Below are 21605 nucleotides of genomic sequence, written 5' to 3'. Positions count from 1 at the left end.
TAGATGGTCCTGGATGATCCAGCAGGTGTGGTGTGGCTTGGTTTCCAGCAATCTTGCTGGTGGGTGTTCAGCCAGTGACTGTATATGTATATCTTTGTCATTGTTGTTATCAGTATTATGGCGATCACTTTCTTTGACTTTTATGCGTTTAGGCTAAAGGAACCTGGAAAAACACACGAATCAAAATAAAAGTTGATTCACCTTTCCAGGTCAGAGTTACAAGCGTCAAAACTCTCAGGCGAGATCTGCCAGTGACGTTCCGACCGCATGCCTCTCTGCAAGGAAAGTGGTATGTGTTGTTTTTTCCAGCAGTGGAAATACAAATGATTAACTCTGGAAACCATGGCTGTTTCACTGATAACTAATTTGTTTGCTGATAAATGATTACCCAGGAGCCAGAATAGAGACCCAAAAGTCAAACTGCGAAAATTATTAAGTTCCCTCTGTATGCAGAATATTGTGCAACATGGTTATGGGTACTACAGTGGATGTGAGTGTGTAGAACTTGTACAATAGAGCTTATAGGCTAATGAGAAGACAGGAAGAAACAACAGGAACACATATAGCTGGAGTGCAGATGGGATCTGTGCTACTTACGCTAGCCATGGGATGATTAGAACAAGATAAGAGACATGAGGAAGACTTCTTCAAGGAGGTGCTCAAGCCATGTTTTGGAAAAGAGAACTCAAGGTCTGGCAGGGAGAAAGGAGCAAGGTAACCAGGGGAAGTCTTGGAGGAGAGCAAGGTGATGCTGAAACTGCCCTCACTGTTGGTTTTAATGTTGTTCTTGTCTTACTGGTCGATTCAGAGCATTCACGGTGCAAGAGAGATAGGGACATTTGATTTAAGAAATAGAGCAGAATCTCCTAAAATTAAATCAGAATTTTTGATGGGGTAGAGTTCAGGGCTATGTTTTGGAAGTGTTTGGGAAATTGTTAGTTTTGTTCCCAGGATCTGATGCTTTTGTGGTCGAATATTCCATGTGAATGTTTTCTCTGCCCATGCAAATAGTAGGTCTCCCAGACAAATATCTCAGTGGTGCCAGCACTTCATTTTCCAAATGTAGGAGGATCTTTCTAATACTTCCTTTGTGGGGAACATGAAACTGTTGGAGGCCTCGTAATCATATCTATATTTTAAAGAAAGATTTTTTTTATCAACAGGCTATATGGAAATATATTCAAAACTCTGTTAGTATTATGGTTGGATATTAATTTTGAAGTATTATATAGTTTTTTTCCTCCTGTATTTCTTTCTTAACCCTCTCACTTACTTCTCTTCTTGTTTATTTTATTTTATTTTTATTTATTTATTTTGAGGCAGAGTCTCACTCTGTTGCCCAGGCTGGAGTGCAGTGGCGTGGTCTCCACTCACTGCAACCTCCATCTCCCAGGTTCAAGTAATTCTCTTGCCTCAGCCTCCCAAGTAGCTGGGATTACAGGCATGTGCCACCACACCCAGCTAATGTTTGTATTTTTAGTAGAGACAGGGTTTTGCCATGTTCTCCAGGCTGGTCTCGAATCCCTGACCTCAGGTGATGCCCCCACCTCGGCCTCCCAAAGTACTTCTTGCTTTTTTGAGCAAGGTTAGTCTGTCCTCATTGTCTTAGTGAAGGGATGGTCAACAGGGGACAGAGATATAGAAGCCCATTTTCCTGGCTTTTGAGTTTTTAAAGCCCTTGTGTGTAAAGGAAGGACTCTGACTTATACAAGAGATTTAGGAGAATATGTGGTGCTCCACTTGAAGTTCCCTGTCTCCAGTCTCTGGGGACTTGGGGTGGGGGAGGTGGGTCACAGAGAAAGTAAGAACTGTATATTCATTAGGGAATTCTTGAATGTGGTATTGTGTGTCCTGGGTGAATGGGAATGGAACCCACTGATTAGCTTGTCGACATTTCTGTAGACTAAGATTTGTACCTGCAACTGTCTAGTGCTAAATGGTAAGTATTTTTCTTCCATTTGATTTGACTGGGGTTCTTATTAACTTTCTAGAAGACTTTGGGTAGAACTCTTGGATATTTAATGTCACAAATTTTAGTTTTGATCTTGCCTTTTGGGCTCAATGTTGCATTCCTATAACTCTCCAAATTACTGAAAAACAATTATTGGAATAACCCAAGTTTACATGAAAAGTAAACACAGCAAAGAGCTGGAAAAACAGCATGTGGTGGGTCATGGCCAAATTTGCCCATGGAAAGCCCCTAAGTGGATGTAAGTAGAAAATTCTTAGGTCCTGTAACATAAGTGCAGATAAAGGGAAGTTGCTTAATATGGAGCACTGGCACAGAAAAGAAGAATGATTTTAAGTAAACATTGTGCGGTAAGTATCTTAGAACCCCAAACGTGGGCATAGGCCTGGGGGATGTGGTTTATTGGGTTAAAGAAGGATTGTCTGAAATGGTGATATACATCATCCTAGGGGCTGGCATACCCTTTCTGGAGGGGAGAGGAGCCTTTGTTCTGGGCTTCTGGAGTCTTGTAGATTCCTCATCCTGAGAGCTGCTGCCCACAGCCACCACTCCATGTAGGTGTGTCCAGTTTAGAAACAAAAGGGGGACTCTGGCAGGCTGGCTGCTATGCTGTATTTGTGGTCATTATTACTATTATTATTATTATTATTATTTATTTACTTTTTTGAGATGGAGTTTCGCTTTTGTTGGCCCAGGCTAGAGTGCAATGGTGCAATCTCAGTTCGTTGCAACCGCTGCCTCCTTGGTTCAAGCAATTCATCTGCCTCAGCTTCCTGAGTACCTGGGATTACAGGCATGTGCCACCATGCCCCCGCCAATTTTGTATTTTCAGTAGAGACAAGGTTTCTCCATGTTGGTCAGGCTGGTCTCGAACTCCCAATCTCAAGTGATCTGCCCACCTTGGCCTCCCAAAGTGCTAGGATTACAGGCATAAGCCACCGCACCCAGCCCTGTGGTCATTATTTTTAAATACTGTAGCATAAGTAATGGAATATGTGTGTAAACCAATTAATCCTAATCTGCTTTTACTCTTTAGGGTTGATTAATTAGTGGATAACACAAACAAGTGAACTCTAGTCTGTGTCAACAACTGAGTTTCGTTTATTTGCACACAAAAGTGTTAAAAGTAATTGTTGATTTGGCAAACCAGCAGATTTTTTTTGTTTGGTTAGGAGTAATCTAATAGGACTAATTGTCTTGTGTGAATAAGGGATAGAAATGATAAGCCCAATAATTATGTCATCTGTGTAGGGCTGGGAGTCTAGAGCCCACTGGTGTGACATCTCCAAGGATAAGACCACTCTCCCCTTGCCCCCCACCATCTAACCATAGGAAACCAGTCTTTGTGTTTGCTTCAAAAACTTGTCTCCAACATTTGCAGGCTGGGGCAAGAGTGCAAATGGAGACACACATAGCATATGTTTAAACATCTGAAAGCTATAAATCCAGCCAAGAAACCATAATATAGAACATACTCTATCCTCTTGCCTTGAAAAATATATATTCAGAGGGACCTAGAATATCAAGTTTGGATATAGAATTCTTGGACTCAGAGTTCCATCTGCTTGTCCCAGTGTCTCCATTCTCTGTCTGCTCCCAGCTCCATCCCTCATCCCATATTAAAGACACCCCAGTCTGCATAGCCCATTCTTTATAAATGGCTGCCTGGTAGCCTAGGGATGAAGACAGCCATGAGACAGATGATCCTCAGGACTCAGACCCCCTGAAGAGGCCTGAAGTGAGTTCAGGGCCCTTGGGATCCTGGGCACCAAAGAGTGGTCTAGGTGGGGTATGGGATGGGCTTTCCACTGGTGATGAGTCACAGGTGCAGACACATTCCCTGAGCCTTGTGACTCATCACCTATGGAAAGAGGGTGCATAGGAGGGGCAGAAAGAGACCCTTTAAAGGACAGAGCCTAGGACAGCAACCCCCTCTTGCCTGGGTATTTCTGCTGTTTTTTGTTTGGGGGAGCTGGAGGTTGCAAGGAGAGAGACAGAGAGAGAAATCTCTCCTCTTAGCAAGGTTTTAAAAGATTAATATAATCTGGTATCTAACAAAGATCCCTGCATTTGATGAAATGTGGTCTGAGCTGAGACTTGCATTTATTGCAACAGCTCCACTTGGTAGCAAGCTAATTGGGGTGGGGACCTACAGTCTCTACTTGTGTCCAACCACAGGAGGTGACTGATATTTTTTATGGTGAGATCATGGCTTACTGATGCAGAATCAAGCATGCCCCAAGAGTTCTGTTTGCACCTGTTCACCTCCTCACTGGACCTGACACATGCTGAATGATTAGTTGGGTGTAGTAAGAGCGTCTGTTTCTCCTTGCACATTTGAAAATGAAGTTCTCAAGTAGGTAGTGTAAAGTCATGATTCTAATTCATAGTCCCTCTCTCTCAGTCCACCATGCACCCTTCAGCAAGCACTCTCTTCCCACTGGTCTTTGAGCCTCATTCAGCCCCAGCTGGTGAGTTGAGGAAATAAGCCTAGGTGAATGTGAGCTCTGATAATCCAAGGGCTTTCAGAAAACCACAACAAGCCAGGAAAACCACCAAGTTTTCCATGGAGGCAGCAGGGAAAGGGAGGAAGATGGGTCTGAGTGTCTGCTAGATTCTAGACTCAACTTTGCTGAGAATTTACCAGTGAATTTGTACAAATCTCTTTCTTCTTTCTTTCTCAGTTTCTCTGTCTAAAATGATGAGTGTGAATTAAATGGCCTAAAGTCCCTTCTAGTGCCAAAATTCTTGGGTTATTTGGCTCTCATTGGCTATAGTGCCTTCTAATGTAAGCAAATGTAAAATTCCCTCTTCCCTCTTCAGCGCAAATGGACTTCATTCTCAAGGCACAACGGGGAGCCTATATCCTGGAGGGACCTAAGAAAGGAGCCAAGTCCATTTGCTGTGAGTCGACAGGGACAGGAGTCCTTCTACCAATCTCTGTGTGGCTGGCCCAGAACGCCTGCTCAGCCAGGCAGTGCTCCTGTAAAAGCAGAATAATTTTCATTCCCCTCACATTAGTTTAAGCGAGGATTCACTTTTGTGTCTGCATGTCAGTTGACACTCAGCGGATCGCGTGGTTTATAGCTGGATTGATATCATTTAAATCTGGAACTCTTTTCCTCTGTCCTCAATAACCCAAATGACTTGTATGTCTTTCCTAAGCTCCCTCCCTTTTCGGGAAAAGTGATGAAGAGGTCAAAGAGAACACAGTGAGAGGGAAGTTGCTGGAGCAAGCTTTCCCCAGCTGTAATGTTCTCTCAGACGTCAAGGTTGTCCCCTGTTCTTAGAGGTTGTTCCAGATCTTAGATAGTCACTATGCCCAGAGGTAAATACAGCTGGGGCAGCAGCCAGAGGGAATGATCCTCCAGCTGCCCGCTGCTGTCCTTAAGTGTGGCTGTCATGAGACGCACAAGTTTGCAGGGGAGACTGAGTGCCTAGATTGCGGGAAGAAAGATAAAATTCTTCAGCCTTGTTTATGTCCTAAATTGGTAGTCTGACTTGGTGAGCTATAGATTATGAGGAGGTTGCTTTGCAGACTGTGAGGAGTCACCGAGCAGCTATTCAATGGCAGAGGTGAGCCTGGCATCGTGGTGGCTGCTTCTCTTCCAGGGGCTCATGCCACCTTCCTCTCTTCCTCATGTCCACATTGGTTCTCCTGCCTGATGCTCTCTCCTCCCTCGGCCGCCTGGGTCAGCTCAGGCCCCACACGTGTTTCTCATCATGACACCTCTCTTCCCTGGAACCCACCCCTAAGTTCCTGCTTCCCACCTGTGAGTATGTTACGGTGCTGTCAGCAGGACTGTGGGGTGGAGATGCCCGACGTCTATCACCTGAAGATAAGAGGTGAGCAGGCAAAGTGCCTGAGTCTGTCTGTTCTGCTATAGCAAAATACCTGAGACTATATTGGGGTAAATTTTTTTTTTTTTATTTTTTTTTTTTACTTTTGAATAAAATGTTTGTGTAATATCAAGAAAAGATGGCCCTGCAGTGATTTGTCTTTGGTGGAGGAGGGGAACTGGCAGGGGAGGAAGAGTGTGTTTCAAAAGAAAATTATACTGTTAGATTAACTTTGGATTCCTGGGTAGCCAAGTATTCAGCCATGGTATGGAACTGCCCACAATGCCCCTCCTCAGCATGAAGCAGCCAAAAAGATTGATGACCAGATTCGTCATGATGGAGAACTATATTAGTCTGTTTTCTCGCTGCTGATAAAGACATACCTGAGACTGGGAAATTTACAAAAGAAAGAGGTTTAAGAGACTTACAGTTCCACATGACTGGGAGGCCTCACAATCATGGCAGAAGGCAAGGAGGAGCAAGTCATATCTTACATGGATGGCAGCAGGCAAAGAGAGAGTTTGTGCAAGGGAACTCCTCTTTATAAAACCATCATATCTCATGAGGCTTATTCACTATCACGAGAACAGCATGGGAAAGACTTGCCCCCATGATTCAGTTACCTTCCACTGGGTCCCTTCTACAACATGTGGGAATTCAAGATGAGATTTGGGTGGGTACACAGCCAAACCATATCATTCGGCACCTGGCCCCTCCCAAATCTCATGTCCTCACATTTCAAAACCAATCATGTCTTTCCAGCAGTCTCCCAGAGTCTTAACTCAGTTCAGCATTAACTGAAAAGTCCACAGTCCAAAGTCCTATCCGAGACAAGGCAAGTCCCTTCCACTTATGAGCCTGTAAAATCAAAAGCAAGTTAGTTACTTCCTAGACACAATAGGGTACAGGCATTGGGTAAATAAAGCCATTCAAAATGGGAGAAATTGGCCAAAACAAAGGGGCTACAGGCCCCATACAAGTCTGAAATCCAGAGGGGCAGTTAAAGCTTAAAGTTTCAAAATGATCTCCTTCGACTCCATGTCTCACATCCAGGTCGTGCTGATGCAAGTGGTGGGTTTCCATGGTCTTGGGCAGCTCCACCCCTGGGGCTTTGCAGGGTACAGCCTCCCTCCTGGCTGCCTTCATGGGCTGGCATTGGGTGTCTGCAGCTTTTCCAAGCACACAATGCAAACTGTCAGTGGAGCTACCATTCTGGGGTCTGGAGGATGGTGGCCCTCTTCTCACAGCTCTACTAGGCAGTGCCCCAGTAGGGACTCTGTGTGGGGACTCTGACCCCACATTTCCCTTCTATACTGCCCTAGCAGAGGTTCTCCATGAGGGCCCCACCCCTGCAGCAAACTACTGCCTGGGAACCCAGACATTTCCATACATTTCCTGAAATCTAGGCAGAAGTTCCCAAACGTCTGTTCTTGACTTCTGTGCACTTGCAGACTCAATACCACATGGAAGTTGCCAAGGCTTGGGGCTTGCACCCTCTGAAGCCATTGCCCAAGCTGTACATTGGCCCATTTTAGTCATAGCTGGAGCAGCTGGGACACAGGCACCAAGTCCCTAGAATGCACACAGCAGAAGGACCCTGGGCCCAGCCCATGAAACCATTTTTTCCTCATAAACTTTCAGGCCTGTGATGGGAGGGGCTGCTGCAAAGGTCTCTAACATGCCCTGGAGACATTTTCCCCATTGCCTTGGGGATTAACATTCGGCTTCTTGTTACTTATGCAAATTTCTGCAGCTGGCTTGAATTTCTTCTCACAAAATGGAATTATCTTTTCTATCGCATTGTTAGGCTGCAAATTTTCCAACCTTTTATGCTCTGCTTCCCTTATAAAACTGAATGCCTTTAATGGTACTCAAGTCACCTCTTGAAAGCTTTGCTGCTTAGAAATTTCTTCCACCAGGTACCCTAAATCATCTCTCTCAAGTTTAAAGTTCCACAAATCTCTAGGGCAGGGGCAAGATGCCACCAGTCTCTTTGCTAAAATATAGCAAGAGTCACCTTTGCTTCAATTCCCAACAAGTTCCTCATCTCCATCTGAGACCATCTCAGCCTGGATTTCCTGTCCATATCATCAGCATTTTGGAAAAAGCCATTCAACAAGTCTCTAGGGAGTTTCAAACTTTCCTATATTTTCCTGTCTTCTTCTCCATACTGTGCCAACCTCTGTCAAAGTTGCTTCCATATTTTTCCAAAGTTGCTTCTATATTTTTGGGTATCTTTTCAACAGCTCCCCACTCTATTGGTACCAATTTACTGTATTAGTCTGTTCTCACACTGCAGATAAAACATACCTGAGACTGAGCAATTTGCAAAAGAAAGAGGCTTAATGGACTTACAGTTCCACATGGGTGGGGAGGCCTCATGATCATGGCAGAAGGCAAGGAGGAGCAAGTCATGTCTTACATGGATGGCAGCAGGCAAAGAAAGAGAACTTATGCAGGGGAACTCCTCTTTATTTACCCATCAGATCTTGTGAGGCTTATTCACTATCATGTGAGCAGCATGGGAAAGACTTGCCCCCATGATTCAGTTATATCCCACTGGGTCCCTCCTACAACATGTGGGAATTCAAGATGAGAGGTGGGGACACAGCCAAACTATATCAAGGACTGATAAATAGAAAGAGGGGTGGAGGACTAAAACCAGCCCAATTGTCCCATAGAACTGATGTTTTTGGTTTCTTTGAATAAATATAGAAATTGATCCTCCCAGTCTTAAAACTTGAGAAAGTTATATTTGTCTTATATGAGTTTCTTTCTCAGGAAACCAACCATCAACCCTCCCAGATAGTGGCAAGGAACTAAAACTTACCAGATCATAGCATCTGGACAGTGAGACACCAGAGCCCCTCACCTATCATGACTGCCTAACTGGCCACCTGCTTCTTGTTGACCAACTCCTCTTCCTTACCCCTCTTGAACTCCTATTTTCCCACACATGGCTTCATTTCTTCCCTGCTATATAAACTCTTCATTTTAGTCAGTCAGGGAAATGGATTTGAGACTGATCTCCCATCTCCTGAGCTGTAGCACCCAATTAAAGCCTTCTTCCCTGGCAATACTCTTTGTCTCAGTGATTGCCTTTTGTGTGGCAAGCAGCAGGACCTAGACTGAACCTCTGGCATTTTGGTAACAGACATGGGTATATTATGTGATGCTGAGGTTTAGGGTATGATTGATCCCATCACCCAGGTAGTGAGCATAGTACCCAATGGTTAGTTTTTCAACCCTTGTGGCCTCCCTTCCTTCTCCCACTAGTAGTCCTCAGTGTCTATTGTTGCCATCTTTGTGTCCATGAGTACCCAACGTTTAGCTCCCACTTACAAGTGAGGACATCGGTATTTGGTTTTCTATTCCTGCATTCATTTGCTTAGGATGATGGACTCCAGCTGTATCCGTGTTGCTGTAAAGGACATAATTTCATTCTTTTTTATGGTTGTGCAAATATCACTTACAATTTGTAAATGAAGAAAATGGGCTGGGTGTGGTGACTCACACCTGTAATCCCAACACTTTGGGAGCCCGAGGCAGGAGGATCACTTCAGCCCAAAAGTTTGAGACCAGTCTGGGCAACATAGTGAGACCCCATCTCTAAAATAAATAAATGAACAAATAATGATTCCATACTCTATCATGACAATTTAACTTAGCTAGGTCATCTTACACTAAACATGGACAATTTTAAGGGTTATCTTGTATAACATTACTCACTAGCAGTTGATGCAGGTGGAGAATATTTAGCTGAAAGACTTAAAAATGCTTTATTCCTGGCTACTCAAAGTGTGGTTCATGGATCAACAGCATCAGCATCACCTGAGAGCTTGTTAAAGTGCAGACTCTCAGATCCTACTCAGACCTGACGAATCAAAATCTGCATCCTAACCAGATTCCCCAGGTGATTTGTAGGCACATTGAAGTTTGAAAAGCAAATTGGCCACCTATCAGAATGACCTGATATACTTTAAAATCTAGTTACCTGGGCTCCGTTCCCAAAGTTTGTTTCAACAAGTTTGGAGCAGAGCCCAGTGAACTATGTATTTTTTAAAAATACCCTCCAAAACAGACAAGTTTGGGAACCATCACTCTAGCCCATCTTCTCTATTCTGCTGATGAAGAAAATGAGGCACAGTGTGGTGAAATGATCTCATCAAATTAACAGCAGGTTAAAATCCAGGCTGGGCATGGTGGAAGATCACTTGAGCCTAGGAGTTCAAGACCAGCCTGAGCAACGTGGCAAAACCCCCATCTCTATTAAAAAAAAAAAAAAAAAAAGGCCAGGCATGGTGGTGCACACCTGTAGTCCCAGCTACTTGGGAGGCTGAGGTGGGAAGATTGCTTGAGCCCAGCACGTTGAGGCTGCACTGAGCCATGTTTGTATCACTGTACTCTAGCCTGGGCAACAGAGCAAGACCATCTCAAAAAAATAAATAAAATAAAATACTATAAAATACAGATCCCCTGACTACTAGGCCAATTTAGCCTACACACACACACATACATACACACACACACACACACACAAAATCATCTTATTATATACAGTTGAAAAGACTGTGTTTATGGAATTTGTTCCAAGAAACAGAAGGGATTTTTCTTGACACAAACTGGAGCTTGGCAGCAATATGAAGAAATTTGAGGACTTGAGACTGGTTCTCAAGAAGCGTACATTCAATGGGGCAAAGAAGATACTGGGCAATCCAATAAATAAAAACAAATATAAGGAAAGGAACTCATGAATGCATTTGCCACTCCACACTCGTCTGTGTTGGAATTGTTTCCTTCTCTACAATCCCACAGAATTTTGTTTCTGTTTCCCCTGTGGACTACTTCGAGCCTCCATATCAAAATTCGTTATGTGTTGAGCTTTGTGCCTGGCCCATGAATAACAAAGTACCAAACTCTTTCTTAAAGACCTTTGTCACCAGCCTGTCAGTGCTTTGCACATAGTAGGAACTTATCAAGAGCATTTGAGGAGAGGATGGAGTGGTATTCACAGAGCCATGTGATCAATTACTTATTGCTCACTGTGTATTCTATGGACTAAATGCTTGTGCCCTCCCCCAGAATTTATATGTTGAAGTCCTAATTCCCAATATGATAATATTTGCAGTTGGGACCTTTGGGAGGCACTTAGGTTTAGATTAGGTCATGAGAGGTGGGGGCCATATGATGAGATTCATGCCTTTATAAGAAGAAGAGACCAGAGCCCCCTCTCTCTGCCATGTGAGGGCCCTGCAAGAAGGCAGCTATCTGCAAACCAGGAAGAGGGCCCTCACCAGACAATGAATCTACTGGCACCCCCTTAGGCTTCTCAGCTTCCAGAATGGTGAGAAATAAATGTTTGTTGTTTAAACTGCTCAGTCAGTGGTATTTTGCTATAGCAGTCCAAACAGACTAAGATAATGTGCATTACACTGAACTAAGTGGTGAGTAGAATACCAAGTTTATAAAACTCAGTCCCACCCTAAGTATACTTGTGTGTGTGTGTGTGTGTGTGTGTGTGTGTGTGTTAGAGGCAGGGTCTTGCTATGTTGCCCAGACTTGTCTCAAATTCCTGAGCTCAAATGATCCACCCGCCTCGGTCTCCCAAAGTGCTGAGATTACAGGCATGAGCCACTGCTCCCAGCCCCTAAGGATACTTATAATCTAGTAGGCAGATGATTCACGGTCTCTTAAAAATATATTCAAGATTACAAGACAATATGTAACAAGAGCCGTTTGAAGTATATACACACAAGCAACTTTCCCAACCTATAAAACCCTTTTTATTTTTATTATTATTATTTTTTGAGACAGAGTCTAGCTCTGTCCCCCAGGCTGGAGTGCAATGGCACGATCTCAGCTCACTGCAACCTCTGCCTCCCAGGTTCAAGCAATTTTCCAGCCTCAGCCTCCTGAGTAGCTGGGATTACAGGTGCCCGCCACCACATCTGGCTAATTTTTGTATTTTTAATAGGGACGGGGTTTCACCATGTTGGTCAGGCTGGTCTCGAACTCCTGACCTCAGGTGATCCACCCACCTGAGCCTCCCAAAGTACTGGGATTACAGGTGTGAAACACTGCACCTGGCTGAAAACCCTTTTTATAACAAATAATTTCAAATGGTCTCTTAATTTTTCTGAACTGGAATTCATGAATAATATAGTTAACTTACATATGAACGATATAACTCACTCAAAATTAGTGTAATAAATTCCTTAACTCTGATATAAAGAAGAAATAAAATAAAAGCAATTTATAACAAAAAAAGTCTGAGGTCGGGAGTTCGAGACCAGCCTGACCAACATGGAGAAACCCCATCTCTACTAAAAATACAAAATTAGCCAGGCGTTGTGGCACATCCCTGTAATCCCAGCTACTCAGGAGGCTGAGGCAGGAGAATCGCTTGAACCCGGGAGGCAGAGGTTGCAGTGAGCCAAGATCTCACCATTGCGTTCCAGTCTGGGCAACAAGAGCAAGACTCTGTCTCAAAAAAAAAAAAAAAAAAAAGTGTTTCAACATATAAATGTTCAGGCACATTTACACCAAAAACCACAATGAAGTAGTCAGATACAAAACTGCTATGATTGGGATAGCTACAAATGCAAACTAATAGAGATATATTGTCCCGGAGATTGCACTGGGAGCAGTGTGACTGTGGATAATGTGTGTTTCCAAAGCAGTGACTAAAGGTAAAGTTCTGAACAAAGCAAAGAACACTTTTCCCTGAATTTTCACAAAAGTTGAGTTCCTAGAAATGTGGTGTGTATTAAAACTGTGCAAACAATACTTTGGGTATAAAAAGGGGGCTGGGTGTGGTGGCTTATGCCTGTAATCCCAGCACTTTGGGAGGCCGAGACGGGCGGATCACTTAAGGTCAGGAGTTTGAGACCAGGCTGGTGACCAACATGGTGAAACTCCATCTCTACTAAAAATATAAAAATTAGCTGGGTGTGGTGGTGGGTGCCTGTGATCCCAGCTACTAGGGAGGTTGAGGCAGGCGAACTGTTTGAACTGGAGAGGCGGAGGTTGCAGTGAGCCAAGATCATGCCACTGCAGTCCAGCCTGGGTGACAGAGCAGACTCCGTCTCAAAAACAAACAAACAAAAAACTCTGTGTGTAAACAGGAATTAGGTTCCAGGCTCAAATAATTAAAAATAGATTTTTCAGCCACCAGACTGCCTGGTAGCTCTTTAGAAAGTTGTGTGACATATGAACCAATTCTTCTCTATGTGAGACTGTACTGTACATCGCAGGCTGTCCAGCATCGACCCTACTGATGGATGCTAGTAGTCCTCCCCGCCAGCACTCAACATTGTGACAGTCAAAAACATCCCCTCTACATTTCCAATGCCCCTGTTGGGGTAGCAGGACTCCTACTGAGAGACCCTAGTAGAGATGGTAAGTGGAGGCAGAGCAGCACCTCTCACACTTCCATGTGCCCTTGAATGCCGCCACGGATCTTGCTAACATGTGGATTTAGGATGTCTGGGGTGGAGCCTGAGAATCTGCATTTCTACCAGCTGTTCTCGGACCCAGGCTGGCGAGATCAGAGGAAGAAATGACCTTGGGTTTAGGCAGCAAAGATTTCACAAAAAAGAAGGGAACATAAACAAGGTTTTGAAGAATACATGGAGGTGGAGCTGATGACATCCCATGGTGCAGGCTGCTGGGAGGCAGGCACACTGGACCAGCGGAGAGGGATCCGTATGTAGCAAACTGTGCCCAAAGTGAGCAAACAGCCTTGAGCCAACAGCAACAGCACTGCTGGGCACAGAGGGTAAAAATAACAACTCCCTACTGGGGTCGAGTCTGTCAGACCCTGGCAAAGTTCGTTTCTTTCAATAAATCCAGCAGCTTCCCCTTTGATAAATACTGTCAAGGCTGGAACATGTGATGCTAACAAAATATGGTTTTAATTTGGGACCCACTGCGCTCATGGTTAAATATTGCGTGTGTGTATACACAAGCAGACTCACAGCGGGCCGAGTTAATATGCCTGGGCTGAGAATGGCTAAACCCATGAGGATTCAGTTATACAGATTTTGCTGCTCTGAAAAGCAACCTAATCACCATCATCAGTTCTAATGCTCTAAGACTTCTTAAGAACATGGAAGCTTTTAAAGTTCAGCCATTTGTGCGTTTGCATCCAGTGCAGACATAGGGGCACATTTGTTTTCCTGATATTTTATGCCTACTGTATTGTCATATGTTGTCTGACATTCGGAAGATAACATGCTGTTTTAATCAACAGCTCAACACTGCATTAAAACTTGATGGTCCATAGCTTTGTAGCAAAGGGAGGTGGGGAGGAAATGAGAATCAGAGTTTAGCAACAGACCGAGGCTTGTTCTGGTGGCATTAATTCCTGGGAACACAGAAACTCTCAGAGTTTTTGTTAGTCTGTGTGTGTCGGTTTTGGAACAGCCCAGGGAAAGAAGGAAACTGGCTAAACAAGTTTCAGTCTGGCCTCTGCGGTGGACGATGCTAGTAACTGGACCTCCAGGCCATCATGAATAATGAAGAAGTCTGCTTCTTCAACAGTGCAGGTCACAGCAACTGCACCGAGGCAACTGCCCAGCAAACCAAAGATTACAGCACCTGGCCAGTAATCTTATGGGGGAAACAAACAAAGCTGGGAATGCAGTGAGCAGCAGGTGTCCTCAGGGCGGTAGGAGGGCAGAGAAGGTGAAGAAGCCAGCTGGGTAGTGGGAGTGGGAACCTACCCGAAGGTCCCTAGTGCAGGATGCAGAACAGTTGGCCCTTTCAGAGACCAGCTCCTCAGGAAGGTGAAACTCAGGGAAGGGAGCTGGTTGTTTCATGAAACAAGCAAGGATCAGAATAATTTCCTGAAAGGACTAGAGGTTTATCACATGCGGAATACCAGTATGAAGGGAGCTGCAGGAATTCTTCGTTCCAGGAGGCACCTGCCCTGTTGCATTTTGAAATTGGCTAAAAATGTATTTCTATTTTATTATTATTTGTTCATAGTGACAGAAAAAGCCTGAGATCCTGTGAGCAGCGACTTCCCAGTTAGTCACTGGTCAGCTAGAGACTATCTAAGGTAGAAAAGCTTGGTGGGAATACTTAAATTTCACATACCCATGCTTATTTTTTGTGGCAAAAGTGAAGCCTGTTTATTGGAGAAAAATGTAAGTCCCTAAACAGTGCAGACATTGTTTAAAAATCAAGGAGAGTACTCCTAGTTATGAGGGGAAGTCCTTCTTTAGGCTACTGAAAACTTCAAATTAGAAGGTGCTTAGGAGCAGCCAATGAGGATTGAGTGAATTAGGGATTCCCAAGGTATTTTCCACTGGTCTCTAGGGTCCTCTATGTTTTCTCTGGTGTTCTGGAAGGAGAGAGAAAGGGCAATTCTCCCTGTCCTAAGAGCTGTTAGTTGGTTTGGAGCTGTGGGGGATGCTGGTCAGATGCTGCCTAAGCCGACTGAACATTCAGGGCATGGCTGCACTTGGCACTGGCTTCTTTTTTCCTTGGATTGCTTCCTCACTAATGGAAAGGATTGCAAGGAGGGCCTGGCAATTTTATCTGGAAAAATAATTCAGATTTCTAATGGTGTAGAGATTATGTACCATTAGAAAGGGCAGGGGAAAGGAGGATTTGTTCCTGTGTATTCATTACGGTGTTGAAATGCTCTAGGTACAAGAGGTCAGTGGGCATTGAACCCAAAGCAAATTTAGCAAGTGGAATAAGCCTCTAATTGGGGCCTGGATTCCACATTAAAAGCTATTCTCTACCTGATACTTTTTAAAGATACCACTGCAGTGTGTAAATTTCATGGATTTCACTCATTGCAGGTCCCCAAGCATGCTAACCATGAAGCAGTGACATCGCACAGCACCTGCTTCCAGCAGCCCGGAGCCAAGGGGCAAAATGGAAGGAGTCAGCATTTCTCTTTTAGGTTCTCTGCCTCTCCAATGTGTAAGCTTTTAACCCCCACTATGCATCTTCATTCCATTCTCCTCCAGTACCCATTTTAGTGAGCTTCTGTTGTTTCTGCCCCAAGATATCTCTAACAAAGAACCAAGATATTTATCAGGAGAACTTCTCCCACTCTCCTCTCAGTCCTTGGGGATCTGATGAAATGACACTTCTTGGACTGTGGGGTGGAGCATGTGAGTCACACCTGGGCCAATCATTTTATCCTATTTCATGACCACATGACAAATTCAGGGATGAGAACATGACCCAGGTGGAACCTATGAGAGGCAGTGAGATCTTTCCAGGTACTTCCAGGAAAGAGGGTCTCACTTTTCCCTCTATAATGTACACCAGGGAAGGTGTGTGGCTGAAGCTGCCACCATCCTCTTGTGGTCACAGAAAGCTGGGATTAATTGTAACAACGCAATTGGCAGATGTGAAAGCTGAGAACAAAAAAGCAAAAAACGTGTGTTCTAATAACACTATATATGAGCCCTAAATCCAGCTATGCCTGGGGCCAGTCTTAGCGTGGAATTTTAACCTAAGCTGGTTGATAAATTATCTTTTCACTTAAGGCAAAGTCATGGCAGATTTTCTAACACTTGTGAAAAGACAGATACACCCAAGAAGCTCCTGTTCTTTCTCATTAACCCATATTAAAACCCACTTTCAGGAAAGGATTCTCCATTCTAAATTATGAATAACTGATAATGTTTCAAAGTATGACTCCTTCAAGAAAGTTTTCAGCTTTCAGGATTTGTTCAGCAAATACTGAGCCCCTTCTGATTCAAATAGACATGGCAGTGTATGCTAGGAGGAGAGTGTAGCCAAGTTTTCCCATCAAACTCAGTATTTCAGTGCCTAATTTTGCCCATTCAGATAGGTTTCAAATTCTAGTAATGGCCAAGTAAATTATATCTAACTAACCCTTCTGCCAAAGACAATGGTAAATTCTGGACCCAAAACACAATGATAACAACAAAACCTGTTTGAAGGTCCTTGAAACTGGCCAACATGGTTTGGTTCTGAGACAAAAACTGAAGACGTGACCCTTGAAAAAAGGAAATCACATATGGTGAGATACACGTTTATCAGGTTTTCCTTCGGCAGTGCTATCCATTTTCTGCAGTGGACAGAGGTAGAGCTCAGCAGAAAGTGGCAGTTCTACTGAGCTAAAAAGTTAGAGGTTAGAATTTGGGGCTTCCACAGTAGCAGGAGATTGGGAAGGAGGGAATCTCACAAAGGAGGGAGTCTCAGATGGGGAGCTCCCAAATCTGTGTACAAACTTCTCTGACTCCTAAACTGTGCATCTGGGTGAGGTTCAAGGAGCCAAGGGAAAAATAACAGCTGGAAGGCTAAAAAGGTGTTGTCTTTTGTTGAGCAGATGGTGCTTAGGGTTTAGTTCTCACCAAGTTAGAGGGCTCTGGAGAACACCTAAAGCTTTCTACTGAGATTACACAAGGAGTAATGATTACTCCCCAGGACTAAAGCCTATGTCCTAGGAATAAAGGCAAAACCAAAATAGGCCCGCCCTGACAAAGCCTAAAACCAACTCTTCATAGCTGCATTATGCAATATGGTAACCTCTAGGCACACATGGCATTTCAAATTTAAACTAAGTAAAATTTAAAATGTAGTTCCTCAGTCACACTAGCCACATTTCAAATGTTCACAGACACATGTGGTTAATGGCTATGATACTGGACTGCACAGACTACAGAATATTTCTATCATCATGGAAGTTCTATTGAATGGCATTGCTCCATAGGATCAAGAAACTATGCTAGTAATTTAACTGCTTGCTAGAACAAATGTCAAATTTCTTCTAAGGAAGATAGCAGACTCCAAAGTCTTTTTAATATCATCCAAAATGCTCAGCATACAATTTTTAAAAATTACTAATTGTGCAAAGAATCAGGAAAATGTAACCTACAGTGAAGAGAAACAACAGGTGATAAACATAGACTCACAAGTGACCCAGATGTTAGAATTACAAAAGACTTAATAACTACAATAAATAAGTTAAAGAGTCTATAGGAAAATATATCTGTAGTAGGTGAAGAGATGGAAAATTTTAAGAGAGCTATGGAAACTTTAAAAAAGAACCGAATGGAAATCCTGAAACTGAAAGATACAATATCTGACATTGAAAACGCATTAGTTTGGAATTAACTGCATAATGAACACAACCTAAAAAATCAGTGAGGCTGGATGCGGTGGCTCACGCCTGTAATTCCAGCACTTTGGGAGGCCGAGGTGGGCAGATCACTTGAGGTCAGGAGTTCAAGACGAGCCTGGCCAACATGGTGAAACCCCGTCTCTACTAAAAATACAAAAATTGGCTTGGCGTGGTGGTGGGCACCTGTAATCCCAGCTACTTGGGAGGCCGAGGCAGGAGAATTGCTTGAGCCAAGTAGGCAGAAGTTGCAGTGTGCTGAGATCACGCCACTGCACTCCAGCCTGGGTGACAGAGCAAGACTCTGTCTCAAAAAAAAAACATAAAAATAAATAAATAAATAAATAAATAAATAAATAATTAGTGAACTTGAAGACAAGTCAATGGATATTATTTAATCAGGAGAAAAAAAGTTAGAATAAAAAGAAGAATAGGGCCTCAAAATCCTGTGGGATAATATCAAGCAGTCTAACCTATGTATATTTAGAGCTCCAGAAAGAGAGGAGAAACAGAATGAAGTAGAAAAAGTATTTGAAGAAATATTGACTGGAAAGCCAGGCACAGTGGCTCACACCTATAATCTCAGCACTTTGGGAAGCCAAGATGGAAGGATTGCTTGAGCCCAGGAGTTCGAGACCAGCCTGGGCAACATAGCAAGACCCAGTCTCTACAAAAAAATTAAAAAATTAGCCAGGCATGGTGGTGCATACTTGTAGTCCCACCTACTCAGGAGACTGAGGCAGGAGGATCACTTGAGCCCAGGGGGTCAAGGCTGCAGTGAGCCATGATTGTACCACTGCCCTCCAGCCTGGGTGACAAGTGAGATGCTGTCTCAAAAAAAAAAAAAAAAAAAAAGAAAGAAAGAAAGAAAAGAAATATTGGCAGGAAAATCTTCCGATTTGATCAAAAACAGTAACCTCAGCAAACTCCCAGTAGAATTATTTCAGCCATTTAGATGTCTCTGACCCAAAACCTAGCCCCACCCAACTCACTGACAAGACACAAGGTAATATATGGACCAAGAATTTCTGCAAGGATAATACGGCCTGAGATGAGGGTACAGATATTCAGAGGCAGTGCCGACACCGAAAAAATTCCACAGGTTTCTTCTCAGAATCTTGCTGACTCCAGAAAACAAGTCTAGAGTATACTTTTCCTACTGAAGGATCTGACAGTCCTCCTTCAGGCCACCCTGAGACGGGCTCCATAATATTTTGAAAGTATTAGGTTGGTTTGACTTTAGCTTCAATTCTACTTAAAGGAAAGGTATATTTAGATAGAGAATAGATTTCTGGGAGCTAGAGAAAATGAGGCAAAAAAGAGCTAGAGTAAAGCTAACCCAAAGCATAGACAGCCCCTTATCAAGAATCGGGTTGAGTGGAATGATGAAAAAATTGGCAGGATTTACCCCTACAATGATGCACACATTCTTGGTGGGGGCCCTTAGTTACATGGGTCGGGAACTAATAAGTCCCTGTGGCACTTTTGATGCTTTCTGTGGCAAGTAACAACAACGACAATCATCACAATCATAACAACTTATCAAACTGACTTAAACATAAGGAAATTTGTTATTTCACAAAACTGAAATTTTAGGACTAAACTAAGGACTTATAAGTTGCACCTTGAATAGCTAAACAGATTGTTGAGCTGCACACTTGGCTGGCTGAACAAATCCGGAGCTAGTTGATTCAGAAGCTCAATGATGCCAACGCAGACCCATGCTCTTTCCTTCCCTCTTCTGCTCTTCTTGTCAAAGGTTTCACCTTAAGGTCAGTTCCTTTCAAGTGTCAAGTATACATGGGCATACCTGGTCATATCTAGCAGGAGAAAGAGAAAGCAAGAAAACTCTTCCCTTGATCAAGGAGTGTAAGTCCTTCGCTTTAGCCTGATTTAACCAAATTAAGTTGTACCTATGAGGAAAAAGGTAATTTGTCTTAGGTAGTAGCAATGAGATTTTAGAATTGATACTGGTTGGGTACCTTCAAGTCTGTGTTTCTATACAGTTTCCTAACATGGGCCTCTGATATTAGGGAGATTCTGGAGTTACATATCTTGATAATTTAGGAGTAAATCTCCCTTAGCAACAGTTAATTATGCCTTAATTTATTTTGTGTTGCTAAAGAGCAAATGATGAACCCATTGAATTGCTGTTGAAGCTTTGATTTGAATTTAGTAATTCCTGATTGCCTGTATCATGGGACTTTCTCTAGTATTAGGCAATCTTCCAGTTCCTCAAATGAGGCATATTCTATTAGGCAGCAACTGGTGTGTTTGAGGCCATTTGTAAGTATTTTAGGTGATAGACAATAATACACATAGTGCCAATGATAAAGTCAATCCAGTCACAGCACCACCCAGAAAATATTGAGGGCTCTAACAAAAGAAGCAACAAAATCCAAAACAGTAATAACAAAACAAAATGAAAGAGGGAACACTGAATTTGATGAATTAAAAATTATGAGAAGATTTTTGTTGGAAATATTCAGATGGCAGTAACTTCTTATGTGACCAAGCCATCCTGTTGCATAGTGAAACCAGTTTGCTAAGTACCTTTTGTTTTGTTTTGTTTTGTTTTGTTTGAGGCAATGTCTTACTCTGTCACCCAGACTGGAGTGCAGTGGTGCCACTACAGTTCACTGCACTCTCAATCTCTCAAGCTCAAGAGATCCTCCTGCCTTAGCCTCCTGAGTAGCTGGGACCACAGGCACATGCCACCACAGGCACATGCCACCACACCCAGGTAATTTTTAAAAATTTTTGGTAGAGATGAAGCCTCACTGCATTGCCTAGGCTAATCTCGAACTCCTGTGCTCAAGCAATCCTCCCAGCTTGGCCTCCCAAAGTGCTGGGATTACAGGTGTGAGCCACTGCACCGGGCCCAAAGTACATTTTTTACACCTGATTGGGTTTTGTTCTAGTTGGCCTATCTACTATGTGGTATGAGTATACTTCCTGGGTAATGAGAAAAATAATGGCAAACACTTGTGATTACCTATTTGTCAAGATGATTACTAATTCTAATCTAGCATTCTAATCTAGAATTAGTTTCTAGATTAGAATTAGTAATCAAGTCACAGTGAAAGAAAAGAAGAGTTTCTGGGAAGGCAAAAGGAAAAATTGGTAAATTCACTTTTACTGCTCACATATTGACTTGTTTTTCTTAATGTTAACTGCAGAATTTGTTTTGTCATCCAAGGTGCAAATAAAAGTCCTGAGAGTTTAGTTCTATGTCATCTCTTTTATAAATAACAGATGTCAGTTATACTGCCATGCATCTGTTAACCTTGGAGGCACCTTCACTGCCCACTAAGCCCCTCATTGCTCTAGAGGTGCCGAGAATGGGTGAAGCAGAGGGTGGATGCCCAAGCAGAAGTGAAGCAGAGGTAAAATGGCACGGAGAAAATCACTGCAGGACAATACAAAGTCAAGGTCAAATGATGGGATGAGACACAGACATAGAGAAAACCATCCAGAGAACACTGGCCTAAAGCAATCCTTGGTGGTGGTGATGGGGGTGGGTGGGGGTTTCTTTTGAAATCATGGTGTTTGGTAAACTAGGAAATAAAGAGATGAAGGTAAATATCATGCCAGACTCAGCAAACAGCAGCTGGAACAAAAGAAACTCAAGGACAGCCCTGTGCATGGAGAAAATAGTGCTGGGTAAGCATTGTTCTCTAGAGC

General features: G+C 43.2%; 1 long non-coding RNA gene across 1 annotated transcript in view; it reads left to right on the top strand.

The window, feature by feature from the left end:
* The first annotated feature begins 431 nt into the window (after positions 1-431).
* LOC129037808 (uncharacterized) overlaps positions 432-21605 on the top strand; it is a 43506-nt gene continuing 22332 nt past the window's right edge. Inside the window, exon 1 of the long non-coding RNA XR_008502995.1 lies at positions 432-714. This is a non-coding gene — a long non-coding RNA (uncharacterized LOC129037808). The remainder of the gene's footprint in view (positions 715-21605) is intronic.

This window comes from Pongo pygmaeus, chromosome 5 (assembly GCF_028885625.2).
Source record: "Pongo pygmaeus isolate AG05252 chromosome 5, NHGRI_mPonPyg2-v2.0_pri, whole genome shotgun sequence".
Classification (NCBI taxonomy): domain Eukaryota; kingdom Metazoa; phylum Chordata; class Mammalia; order Primates; family Hominidae; genus Pongo; species Pongo pygmaeus.
The sequence above is the reverse complement of the archived record's forward strand: the minus strand, read 5'-3'. Positions and strand labels throughout refer to the sequence as shown.